Source organism: Pseudophryne corroboree, chromosome 7 (genome assembly GCF_028390025.1).
Source record: "Pseudophryne corroboree isolate aPseCor3 chromosome 7, aPseCor3.hap2, whole genome shotgun sequence".
Taxonomy (NCBI): Eukaryota; Metazoa; Chordata; class Amphibia; order Anura; family Myobatrachidae; genus Pseudophryne; species Pseudophryne corroboree.
The window spans coordinates 289,856,199-289,866,866 of NC_086450.1; the positions used below are offsets into that span (position 1 = coordinate 289,856,199).

Sequence of the window (10,668 nt, forward strand, 5' to 3'; positions counted from 1 at the left end):
TAATAAAGGATCAGTGTGACTGAATAACAAAGAAATCTCCAGATGAGTTCATGAAGTTTGTATAGGTATTAGCGACAGAAGGGGTGGGGGATGGAGACAGGGGCAGTCAGGAGATGCTGGTCTGCAAAACCGGGGATAGCTGCAAGCAAAAGTAATTAAAACACTGATAAGGGGTCATATCTAAGGGGTATACTTTTTTCCTTCTCTATTCCCCTCCTTTTCTCTGTCTGATTCTATTGCTTGTATTATATTACTATATTTCATATCTTTGAAGCAAATGTGTATTTTTAACCCTTTACTGATTTATAATAATTCATCACTAATTGTGTACCTTTTATAAGCAAACCCGCAGAGGTTGCATCTAGACATATATATCTTTAAATCATTAGGAATATTCTGTTCATATAAGAATGCACGCCAGTCATCTAAAATGTAAATCATAAGAATGTATTTCAACAAACAATTGCTACTCATAGAATTCACTTTTATCATTAAACAGTATTGGTCAAATACAATGCAAGTCACCATATAATAGTTTCACAGATTTAAACTATATAAGAAGTAAATAGAATGAAAGAAGTGTGAGAGATGTATGTACTGTACTGTATGTGTGGATTTATTACTGGGGAGATATTTACTCAAAGCACTCGGCTAAATCCTAGATTTATTGATATATATTGGACAATATATATCTTAAATAAATACCTTAGGGAATTGGTTTTGGTATATGTATGTGTGTTTGTGTGTGTGTGTGTGTGTGTGTGTGTGTGTGGGTGGGGGAGGGGCAGCATGTGGCTGCATTGTCCACAGACCGCATGGGACAGAAGCTAGACTCCATTTTGGGAAAACTCCCATGATTCCAAAGTCTGTAGCCAAAACAGTATCTCAATAACCAGAGCATATTGTATGCTGTCCATATTATATGAACCATCACAAGACCAGATCACCAGGTAACCACAAGTATCAGCTTGCCATTGCTACAAGCACATGACTACAGTAACAAAGGGAAGTATGTGTTGACTTTTATACTTCAGCAAGATGCACCATAGAAAACCACTACAATCTGTTATAAATCACCATCCACAAATGTATACCAGGAATGCTATGCTACAGATTGTCTACTGTTCCAATTCATTACAGATTTCATAGAGTATTATCACCAACACATAACAATCACATGATTGCACAAGTACTATTAACCTTAAAGTCAAATGTATTTACATATTTAACTATTCTATGTAATGTATTTCACAACTACTTTACCACAAACACATATTTAACTATTCTATGCCAATTATCTATGAGATATTAAGATTATGATACTTAGCCTTTGTAAGGAGCCTGGTGATGAGCAAGCCATGCTTCTGAGAGCTTTGTAGCTGTGTGCAGCTACTGTACAACTGCCTCAGTGGTTTTGGGAGAGAGAGCTCTGATTTCAAGTTCTCAGGTATATTACCTGTGGGTGTGTCTTTCACCGCATGTGGGCTAGCTGTATCAATGAACTGAGCTGGTCATGTGCTGGTTATTCAAATGCTAATTAGCCAAGGCTACAGTGTAGGGATGTTAAATCGGCTTCAGGTTACAGAAGCCAATATTATCATTCATTCTTTGTATCTCTAAAATAGATATATGGAATTACTCTGTAACAAACACATAATCAACAAGTGCCACTAGCAGCGCCCCCTACCCTGCAGCGGGGTGTGTGTTCAAACTGAAATCTAAATAGCAGTGTAAAAATAAAGATGCCAGTATTTACCCTGCACAGAAAAAATATAGATATATTTGTTCTCCTTGCATAGCAACATGGCTTGTTCCAAACACAAAGTTACATGATTTTTTTTTTTTTGTTTTGCCTATAAATCTGATTAAGGCTAATGGGCCCTACACACTTTGCGATCCGCCGCCGAGCTGCCCAACGGCGAATATGGCCGACGGGCAACCCGGCGGCAGGGGGGGGGCAGTGACGGTGGGGGTGCAGTTTCTCCACTCCCCCCATCACCCGACTCCATAGCAGTGCAGGCATGCACAAGCAACGGGGCACCAGTTATGTACGAGCACAGGACCGCGCATCGTTCATCGCTGGTGCCTTCACACTCAAAGATATGTATGGTATCTTGTTTATTAATGAACAAGATCGTTCATATCTTTCAGTATTATCGCCCAGTGTGTAGGGCCCATAAGACATCTTTAATAAAAATATTTAAATATAGATAGACAACAATAAATAACAATGTTTAAAGAATTGTGTGTGTGTGCGCGCGCGTGTATTATATATATATATATATATATATATATATATATATATATATATATATATATATAGCGCAGTGTTACAGGCGGCACTCACAGACTCCTTCAGAAACGACCAGGAACCCCGGGTCTGTGTACAACGTTTCGGATTTTATTATCCTTCGTCAGGTAACAACATATACAAGCCATAAAAGCTTACCTTTATACCAAACAAGTGATGTGAAAAAGTGCATGTGCAAACGAGATCCAAACCACCCCCGTACTTCCGCTGACGTCATCACTGTCAGACGGCGCCGGGCGGAAGACAGGAACACCATTACCATGGATTCTGTTGCCATGGGATCTGTATACAAAACAAGTAGCAGCGGTTTAAATGCACAGAATGTCAGGAGTACAGATCAAAATATTTTGATCTGTACTCCTGACATTCTGTGCATTTAAACCGCTGCTACTTGTTTTGTATACAGATCCCATGGCAACAGATTCCATGGTAATGGTGTTCCTGTCTTCCGCCCGGCGCCGTCTGACAGTGATGACGTCAGCGGAAGTACGGGGGTGGTTTGGATCTCGTTTGCACATGCACTTTTTCACATCACTTGTTTGGTATAAAGGTAAGCTTTTATGGCTTGTATATGTTGTTACCTGACGAAGGATAATAAAATCCGAAACGTTGTACACAGACCCGGGGTTCCTGGTCGTTTCTGAAGGAGTCCGTGAGTGCCGCCTGTAACTCTGCTATATTGTCAAACAACAAGAGTAGGGCACCCGGCACATTGTTTGGTTGTTTCATTTGGAGTGCCGGTTGATATTTATTGTTTATACCAGGCTGGATTGCTATATCCACACCATTATCAGGGCACCCAGAGACTTTATTTGACCCTTGTGTCAGTATTTGCATTTGCACTTTTTTATTGCACTTTTTCACTTATCAATCACGTTTTTCTCAAATCATGGAATCTATCAGTGAGGATAACAGTGGTTATAGAATTACGACTTTGCCAGATGGGGAGATACTGTCACTCTCTGACGCTGATGCTAGACGCATCCTGATCACTGACAGATTGTCCACTGCTGCAGGGCATGATACCAATGACCAATATTATACTGATCTCCTAAGACTGAAAAACAGAGAGACTGATTTTTACCTGCATGGAGTTTGCTTGTCTGAGTATTACAGGGAGAAAAAAATCCCACGTGGGTTTCGTATTAAGAACTTACCCACCATTGGGCGACACAATGCGGACTTTTGTCGCAAATGGGTGGCTGTTCTCAATAAGGCATCTTTTGACTTAATCCTCCTGGTCATAGAGGAGGCCACTCGTGAACTCCAAATTACCAGAGAAAAAATCAAGATATTGGAACAAACCTGCACTGAGACCTTATTGGCTGACACCTCCACTGATTGGTTATCCAAACTAAATATGGAGATTGAAAAATATAAAACTGAACTGATCAAATTCAAGACCAAGAAATTAGCAACAGTCACAAAAGACTATGCTGAGAACAAGGTCTATTTTTGGGTCATTCAGCAAGGGGGTGGACGGAGACCTTATAAGAAACACAGCAATAGGGTCAATATGCGAGGTAACCGTTCTGCCATGGACACTGAAACCTCCAGCGGGGCATCCTGCAGTGAGACGGAGCCAGCCAGCTCTAAACACCCTAAATCCAGGGGTCAATCCCCTTTAGGGGTGATCACCAGGGCACGAATAGAAAGCACCGGAGATCGAGAACCCGCAGAGGTGGACAATGTGAAAGGCAAGGGAAAGCGGGCAGTAAAGTCAAAGAAATGATTTTTAACCTTTCCTCCCGTATTCTGAAAGATGACGAGATCTCAGTCCTGAGGAGGGGCTTGAGTTTTGTTCCGACGAATTCCCACAATTCCTTGAGAAGTAAAGTTGATCTATATCGATTGAATAGACAACTGCGTTTGAATGAACACTTTGGGAGGAACCAAGTAGGATCAAAGCCGGAACAGACAACTGTTCCGTCATGCCCGATCAGGGTGAAATCCAATTTCGAACCCTTCTCCAATATCGCCATTAAGGCTTTTACCAGGACTATATCAGGATGCATTGAGGATTGTGACAAAGAGAATAGGTCTGTCACGAAGAATTTATCTACCAATGAATGGAAGGCGCTACGTGATTTATCCAGCTATGGGGATATCACTATACGCCCGGCCGACAAGGGTGGGGGATCGTGGTGCAAGACTTGGAGGCATATAAAATTGAAGCATATCATCAATTGAGGGATGAGTCCATTTACACTTCTCTACATAAAAACCCGACTGAGGAGTTTCATAAAGAGTTGAAGGACATCTTACAACTAGCTTGTGATGATGGTGTCATCACTGAATCCGTGAGGAATGCTCTCTTGAAGGACTGCCCACGAGTCCCTGTTTTCAATCTGTTACCTAAGATACACAAAGATGCACGTAACCCACCTGGTAGACCGATCGTCTCTGCCAGAGACTCCTTATACTTCCAGGTTTCCAAGTATTTGGACTTCTATCTACAACCTGTGGTACAGAATAGATCAACGTACCTTAAGGATACAACCATGTTCCTGCAGAAGCTCAGGGATTTTGGTGTGGTTCCTGGTGATTGCTGGTTATGTACAGCCGACGTGGTGAGTCTATACACCAACATTCCCCACGACAGGGGGATAGAAGTAGTTCGGCTGCTCATAACCGGCAATCCCCTATACAAGGGTCCTGACATTGTATTTTTCTTAAAATTGCTTAGCTTGGTTCTTGAGAGATATTATTTTATCGTTAATGATGAATTTTTTTTACAAAAGCAAGGGTGTGCGATGGGTGCGTGTGTCGCACCTACGTACGCCAATGCGGTCATGTTTGACGTGGAGGAGAAATTGTTTCTTGACAGCTGTAATGTTGATTTTATCCCTTTATATACCAGATTCATAGATGATGTCTTCTTTCTATGGATAGGGGCCCCAGATTCGTTACACAGCATGATGAGTGACATTAATTCTAGAGATCCTAACATCAAGTTCACGTATAATATTCAAAAAGAAAAGATACAATTTTTAGACGTGGAAATAAGCATTAGGGATTCCGCATATGTTACCTCGATCTATCAGAAGCCTACCGATTGCAACAATCTATTGCAAGCAGCCAGCCATCACCCTGATTCGTTAAAGAGGGGACTTCCCTATTCCCAGTTCCTCCGGGTGCACCGCATTTGCAGTGACACCGCAGATGAGGCTGTGAAGATGGAAGTCATGACAAAAAAATTTCTTGAGAGAGGTTATCACAGCAATGATCTACGAATTGCTAGATCTAAAGCATTGGCAGCTCTGAAATTTAGTACTGGTAAATGTACCGTGGAAAACAAAGCTGATTCCTCGGTTATTTGGGTAAATAACTACACTGTAGCCACTAAAAAACTCGTATCAACTGCAAAGGGAATTTGGCCAGTAATTCAATCAGACCCTGATTTACCAGATTTATCCAAACGTAAGTTACTTCCTTGCTACACTAGGGGTAGAAATATTAGGGACTTTGTGGTCCACACAGATATTTCAGGAACATCTAAGAGAACAACTGAGCATTTCATGACAAAGAAACCAGGCAATTATAAGTGCCTTGGATGTACGACCTGCTCTTATTTAGAGACTGGGGATTATATCACTCATCCCCATACGGGCAGGAAAATTAAAATCAAACATGTCTTAACCTGCTCTAGCAAATATGTTGTGTATTGCATTATATGCCCTTGTAGCTTGTATTATATTGGGAAGACTGTGTGTCAGTTTAAGGAGCGAATGGCGCAGCATCGTAGCGCCATCAAACAATCACTGGAGGGCAAAAATGTGGACCAGCCGGTTGCCAAACACTTTAAGGCTAGGGGACACACACTCTCATCCCTACGTTACAAAATACTTGATCAGATCAGTGAGGATAGCAGGGGTGGCGACAGATCCAGAGTGCTCTTGCAATGTGAAGCTAGATGGATCCATCTCTTAAACACAATTGCCCCTAATGGCTTAAATGAAATGCTCTCCCTTAATTGCTTTCTATAGCTTATTATAATCTTTTATGATACTGTATTGGATTGTTTATTTTGATCTGTACTCCTGACATTCTGTGCATTTAAACCGCTGCTACTTGTTTTGTATACAGATCCCATGGCAACAGATTCCATGGTAATGGTGTTCCTGTCTTCTGCCCGGCGCCGTCTGACAGTGATGACGTCAGCGGAAGTACGGGGGTGGTTTGGATCTCGTCTGCACATGCACTTTTTCACATCACTTGTTTGGTATAAAGGTAAGTTTTTATGGCTTGTATATGTTGTTACCTGACGAAGGATAATAAAATCCGAAACGTTGTACACAGACCCGGGGTTCCTGGTCGTTTCTGAAGGAGTCCGTGAGTGCCGCCTGAAACTCTGCTATATTGTCAAACAACAAGAGTAGGGCACCCGGCACATTGTTCGGTTGTTTCATTTGGAGTGCCGGTTGATATTTATTGTTTATATATATATATATATATCAGGGACGTGCAATCAGGGGAGGCAGTGCCTCCCTTCTCCCTAATCAGGTTTTGTGTCATAAGTATCTGTTATCCTTTATATTATTTAAAACATGTAAAAAAGAAGAAGTTTTAAACGTGTTCGGAGGCACCACTGTCGGTGCCTCCTGCTGTCAATATATAAGGGCCGGAAACGAGGGGCGGGGCCAAACATCGGGCAGTAGAAGCCCATTAAAAAAAGCCAGATAAGCGGCACCCATAGAAGTGCCTCTGTGACAAGGGCGTGCTTTCAGCCCGTATGAAAGCACGCCCCGTCACTAACACTGATGTGATTGGGCAGTGGGCAGGGCCGGACTAGCTGCCCGGCACCAAACCACCCCCCATTCCTGGGCGGGCTGACACGAGCAACACGCCACCTGCCACCCGATCTTATACCAGCAGCGGCCGATAATCCACCCCCTGCTGGAGTTTACAGCCGATTATATGCAGGGAGAACAGGACTGCAGCGGAGATCCTGGCCCCCTGGCAGGGCCGCCGACGAGTTTCTCATAGACAGCGCCAGTGCTCAGGGCCGCGGACTCTGGGGCACTGGCAGCGGGCTGCGCTGCTGCCATCGCTACGCTGCCCGCTGCCAATGCCTCAGAGTCCGCGGCAATGTGGCCACTGTAGTGTTCAGGTACCGGACGGGAGGGGGAAGAGGAGCCGCGTTCACAGCTCCTTCCCCCAGAGTCAATAATGCAGCCTGTGTGGAATTGGCCAGCCAGAGGGGGAGGAGGGGCCTCTCTCAGCTCCTCCCCCATACTCCCTAATGCTGCCCGTTTGGGACTCCCCAGCTAGAGGGGGGAGGAGGGGTCCATACTTCTCCATGTCCCCTGATGTCCCGAGCGCCAAAACGACCATGGGAGGGAAGCAAAGGCGCTGACCATTTCGATGTGCAGCAGCAGCATGATTGTCCACACCACAGAGGCAGGTAGGAAAACCAAAATCTTGGAGTTGTACAAGTGGCAAGTGCTGTTCAGCATCTCTTTGGCTGTCCATTGGCCCCCCTCTCTCTTTCTATCTCCTCCTCAGCTCCCACTCTCTCTTGCCCCCTCTCTCTCTCCTTCCCTCTGCCCTCTCTCTCTTGTTTACTCTCTTCCTCGGCCCCCCTATCTCTCTATCCACCCCACCCCCTCTCTCTTTCTCTCTATTCTACCCCCCTCCATCTCCCACTTCACTGTCTCTCCCTCTTGACTTATTCCCCCATTTGTAACTGCTTGTAGTCCCTTTTCCTTATATTAACTAGTTCTGATTTGGGTGTAGTATGAGTTGCCGGCGGCCGGGTCCCCGGCGGCCAGCATACCGACGCCAGGATCCCAACCGCCGGCTTGCTGACAGCGGGGCGAGCGTAAATGAGCCCCTCTTTTCTCCCAAGAGGGAGGAAAGGTGTTGGTATGCTGGTTGTCGGGATTCCGGAGCCGGTATACTGTGCGCCGGATTCCCAACAACCGGTATACTGAATACCACCCTTCTGATTTTTATCTACATACTGGCTTATTGCTATATTTGGTGGTCTCCCCCCACTCCTCCTCCCTCTCTCTCTCTCTCATCTCTCCAATCACCCCATATTCCTCCTCTCTGCCATCTCCCTCTATTCCTCTCTTACTCCCATCTCCCCCCATTTCTCCTCTCTCCTGTTTCCCCGCTACTTCTCCTCTTTACCGTATACCCCTATTCCTCCTCTCTCTCTCTCTGCAAGCTCCTCTATTCCTTCTCTCTCTCTCTCATCTCCCTCTATTCCATCTCTCGCTCCCATCTCCCTCTATTCCTTCTCTCACTCCCATCTCCCTCTATTCCTTCTCTCTCTTCCTTCTCCCCCTGTCCCTTCTCTCTATTCCTGCTTCCCCTATTCCTCTCTCGCTGCCTACCATCTCCCCCATTCCTCCCCTCTCCCTCTATGTTATCTCCCCCCTATTCCTCCTCTCACTCTCTCCTGTCTCCCCCTACTCCTTCTTTCTCTCCCATCTCCTTCTATTCCTTCTCTTTTCCTTCTCTCTCTTCCTTCTCCCCCTATTCCTTCTCTCTCTCCCTTCTCCCCCTATTCCTCTCTCTGTCTGCCCTCTCCCCTATTCCTCAATTCTCCCTTTTCATTGTCTCCCCCTATTATTCCCCTCTCTCCTGTCTCCCCCTGTTCCTCACATCTCCATACTTCTCCTCTCTCTTCCATCTCCCCATATTCCTCCTCTCTCTTTCCCATAAATGTATAAAAATTTACAATATATTAGCCTCCTGCTTAGCACAAGTTTGATGAGCAGGCAGGCTGTGGGCATCGGTGGGGGCATTGCCAGTAGCGGACATTGGCTCAGTGGCTGTAGGAGTCATCAGCAGTACTCAAAGGACATTATGGCTGCAGTGCCTCACCAGCCACTGACCTCACCGCACACCAATGTATTGCCAACAACTCATACATGTTTTTCCATTGTCAACATTTCGGTGTGACAAACACCATCATCAGGATGTAGTAACACAGTACAATAGACCTGACCCAGACACTAGTCTATTGTACAAGGTTACTACATCCTGATGACGGTGTTTGTCACACCGAAACATTGATGATGAAAAAACATGTATGAGTTGTAAGCAATACATTGATTCAAAAACCTATGAGTGCCGTCCCATTGTTAGAAGCTGTTGATTCATGGTGTCACCATGCTTGGACTGGATCACAAGCTATTTACTGTGTTTATTGAGTGCTGATACTCTTGGATAGATATATGTAGCCATGCTCATCGTGGCTACATCTTAGCGTGATCATGCCTTGTTAGGCGTGATCGTGTGCATGTCTGGGGCATGTGCGTGTCTTAGATGCACATACGCCACATTCGTATGAATGGGAGCGGCAAAAGCCACAGCTTGGCATGGCTAGGCGCGGGCACGCATAGCCATGCCAGATATCTATGTTTACCACATACTGTATGTAGCCACATATGGCTTGGGATTGCATTACCAAAGGTTGGGATCCCACGGTCAGCATCCTGATGCCAGGATCCCGGCCATCAGTTTGCCGGAGGGGCAAGCGATGTAAAGCCTCTTGTAGGTGCGCTGTGCTCGCCACACAATGGGATCGGTGGCTTGCTGCACTCGCCACAGGTTCTATTCCCACTCTATGGGTGTCATGGACACCCACAATTGGGAATAGTCCCTGTTAGTTGGCATGCCGACTGTCAGGATGTGTGGTAGTCGGCATGCCGGGGTCAGTATACTGACAGGCGGTATCCTGACCGCCGGTAACATAGCTACATCCCATATATATATATATATATATATATATATATATATATATATACATATATATATACATGCAAAAAACATATGCAAAAACAATAGGAGGTGCACATAGAGAAGTAAGTATACTGTAGACAAATTTACTCGTAATATTAAAACTCTCATCGCATAACAAAAATCAGCATGTTACCAGGCCTATTGGATCCACACTTCTCCAACATCACCTGTCTACAAACCCAGAAGTTTCATTGGTCCAAGCTTCAGTCTCGATGCCAGTAACGTCAGTTCTGCCTGGGACGTAGGCACTGTTTTGTATTCTCTTAGGGACATCCCTGCAGCGCGCCTGAGACTTCCCCTTCCTCACCATAGCAATTTACAGTTGCTAAGTAACCGTATATACAAATCCACGGCCGGGAGCGGCGGGCCCGCGTCAATGATGGGTTTCTATGGCAACTACCCCACAATGCATTGGGACATAGACTGTCCACAGGTGATGACGTCAGGGACACGGAGGACGGCGTCCGGAAGGCGGGCTGCACGGATGCACCTGTAGTCACACACTGCTATTTAAGGTAAGCACTTTCATTGTATTTTTTTCAGCACCTTGAGAAAAAGACCGTTTAGGTCTTGAAACGTCGGTAATAAATATACCTTCCTTA

The 10,668-nt window shown here is 45.0% G+C and overlaps 1 long non-coding RNA gene across 3 annotated transcripts in view; it reads right to left on the reverse strand.

The window, feature by feature from the left end:
- Positions 1 to 10,461, reverse strand: part of LOC134945129 (uncharacterized) — a 155,256-nt gene extending 144,795 nt beyond the window's left edge. For 2 of the 3 annotated variants that reach the window (XR_010182048.1, XR_010182050.1), the window contains exon 1: positions 10,234 to 10,461. This is a non-coding gene — a long non-coding RNA (uncharacterized LOC134945129). Of the gene's footprint in view, positions 1 to 10,199 lie in introns of all 3 variants that reach the window. The other variant, XR_010182049.1, reaches the window with a different exon arrangement.
- Positions 10,462 to 10,668: the final 207 nt, after the last annotated feature.